Genomic DNA, 3551 nt, shown 5'->3' with positions numbered 1-3551 from the left:
TTTCTGACTACTTCTTGTTGTTTTGCGTGAGTGGAGATGTCAATATATGTAATCTCTGAACATTATCCCAAGTGTGGTGTAGATTGGTATCAGACACGGACTTTGATATTGACACAAGTTGTTATAGTCGGGGCTAGAACTACAATCTGTTGGTGATTATCTGAGATTTCTTTAAGCTATGTCCTCAAAGTCCTAAAAATACAATGGGTAGATTGAATTTGGAAGTTGACATTTCATAGTGATCATCCCATCTCTAGATATTTTAGATGCTGTAACTGTAGAAATTTGATTTGTAAGTTGCATCTGGGAAAGTCGATTAGTGATGTGACTTGTTATTTTTTATGTCCATCTGCACATGGCGGATATCAGATATAACATCATTGTCAAATCATTTTCCACCTCAATCGTATCAAAACAGACTTCATTTAGCCATTACTTACTAGTTATTTCATCTTTAAATTTGAACACTTTTACAGATGTTTCATTTGTTTTTCTAATTAATTTACCTCTACCAAACATTTTTTCTCATTATGTAAGGTTTGAATGCTAGAATATTTCCGTCGTTATATGCTGCTAAATAAATTATTTTTTCTGTGCAAAGACACTTTTAATTACAAAGCAAAGCCGAGCATTCAACTAGTGCATGTGTGTGTGTGTATATGTATATATACATGAGTATACAGATAGATATGTGTGTATGTATATATATATGTATATATATACATATATATATATATTCAAATAAATATATTTTTTCTAAAAGCATGTTTGTCGTATGTTTGTATTTCGGCTATAGATATCAAAATCTTGATACTAAAATTCCCTGTAGAAATGGATTTGAGCCCACGAAAAACGCATTCACAAGTTTCTTATCCGGACGCTGAACCACTGAGCCATAACAGCCATGCGAATGTCGTATGTTCTCTTATACACTATAATATATGCTATTACACGCTAATTACTTTAGAACTGTGCTCATACGTTACGATGTCCTTGTTGAAAAACATTTTGGAACCTAAGAATACTCAACCCGATGCGTTTTTCATTAGGGAAAATTTGCTCCGCCCTACGGTAATAATATATCTTGAACCTGAAACCTCTCTCATGATATGTAGTTTGAAAGTAAGAATGAAAAATGTTGTTATATGTCAAATACAAGTTAATTTCTGTTCAAAAGACGTTTTTGTTACCCGGACAACGCCAGGTAGCACAGCTAGTATATATATACACATATATATGTATGTATATATATAAATGTATGTATATGTAAATATATATATATATAAATATATGTATGTGTAAATATACATATTTATATATACACATATATTGATATATAAAATGTGTTAAACCATAGAACTAGACAGTTGACAACATTATATTACTATTTAGTTTCGTACAGTTGAAACGTTTGCACTCATCAGATAAAACCTTTTTAGTAAATTTTGCCTATGAGGCAAATTTTATCTGATGAGTGTAGTTGTTTAACTGTATAAAATAGGAAACATTAGCAAAAAACTGCCCACAAACATCCACAACATAGAGAAAAGAGGAACTAAGCTAAAGTTATGTCAAAATATGTGTGATGTACTGAACTGGTTTAGAGAAGTAAAGGAAAAACAACAGAAACACTATATTACTTTTGACATTTGTGAATTTTACCCTTCAATAACACAGGCACTAATAAAAAAACAGTAGACTTTACAAGCAACATAACAGAAATCACAGACGACGAAAAGACAACAATACTACATGCAAAAACTTATTTGTATTTCACAATGACACGGCTTGGTCAAAGAAGGACTCTAATTAAGTGTTTGACATGACTATGGGTAGCTAAGGCGGAGCGGAGACTTCTGAATTAGTAGGGACTTACTTACTGACCCAAATATTCAAAGACTTTAAATGTAGTATTGGACTACACAGAGATGATGAACTTGTGATTTTGCAAGTTGACACTACAAACTATAGAGAGAACAAAAAAACTAATATGCAATATATTTATTAAAAATAAAATGAAAATTATCATTGACACAAACAAACAATCAGTAAACTTTATTGCCGTAACTTTAAATCTACAAGATGGCAGTTTCAAACATTTCCAAAAGCTAGGGAATACAATACTGTATGTGCACAAACAAAGCGACCATCCACCTTCCATATTGAAAATTTTACCAGACAATATCAACAAACGATTAAACACACTCTTATCAAATGAACAACAATTTAACATCACAGTGCGACCATACCAAGAAGCACTCTACAAGAGTTGATACAACAGTAAATTACAATATGACAGCAACCTGAAAAAATCCAAAAAACGTAACAGGCAAAGAAAAATTACATCCTACAACCTCCCATTCAGCGCCGATGTTGCAACCAATATCGGCCAAAAATTATTCAACTTAGTTATGACATGCTTCCCAAAGAAAGACCAACTCCACGCAATTTTTAATAGACAAACCTTAAAGATGAGTTACTCAGTAATGCTGAACAGGAAGACAATCAGTGATGCAAGTAACAAAAACTCACTAAAACTATTATACAAAAAATAGAACACAACAAAAAAAGTCGCGACTGCAGACAAAAAACAATTGCCTTTGGAAGGAAAATGCCGAGCTAAAGAAGTGATATACCAAGCAACAGTGAATAATTATACAAACCACATGGCAACCTATGTAGGACCTTGCTCAGTAGTATTTAAAACCAGGTATAGCAATCATAAAGCCTTGTTTACCCACAAAAACAAACAGCACCACACAGAATCGAGCATGCACATTTGGAATTGAAAGGCAGCAAATCAGCATATATATTCTCTTTCTTTCTCTCTCTTTATCTCTCTCTCTCTTTCTCTCTCTTTCTCTTTGTGAATATCAGTAACATATTATCTTTTTAATTCCTTTCTAGATTGCAGGCTTAGACTGGGCTAGCTTTCACTGCTTTACTACTTTTGTTGAAATTTTTCATAGTGCTAAAGGTTTTATGATTTCAGATAGGATGTACATTATTTTATTGAAATTTAACCAACAGTCATATGTGTACATACACATGTACATGTACACATGTGTATGCATGTACATATGTATGCATATGCAACCATATATGTTACATACATGTTGCATGCTGTTTCAAATGTTTATGGATCATTAGTGCAGCTCAGAGATAGCAAAAAAGGTAACACCCATTGCCAATAAAAACTGACTTTCAGTCGGCGGCCCATTTTGTATATACCGTAAAACCATTATCTGAATGCAATGGTGTTCTTTTTTACTCTTCTTTAATGATGGAATTTAATTAGAGAGGACCTCCAAAAAAGGTGGCATTCAATTTTTCCTCTAGCTGCTCAAGATTTTGGAGAGTAAAATTTTATTTATTAAATGACAAGCAATAACATCTACAAACAATAACATCTATAAACGCCAATCGTTGTGTGTGTGTGATTAAGTGTCCGCTCTATAGAGTACCGTACTTTTCGGACTATTACCCGCTACTAGGTATCTAGGGCGCGTTAACGTGATTCTCGGGTTAGTACCCGCCTCTATAGTCTATAC

Source organism: Watersipora subatra, unplaced genomic scaffold (genome assembly GCF_963576615.1).
Source record: "Watersipora subatra unplaced genomic scaffold, tzWatSuba1.1 SCAFFOLD_35, whole genome shotgun sequence".
Lineage (NCBI taxonomy): Eukaryota > Metazoa > Bryozoa > Gymnolaemata > Cheilostomatida > Watersiporidae > Watersipora > Watersipora subatra.
Note: the sequence above shows the minus strand (reverse complement) of the source record.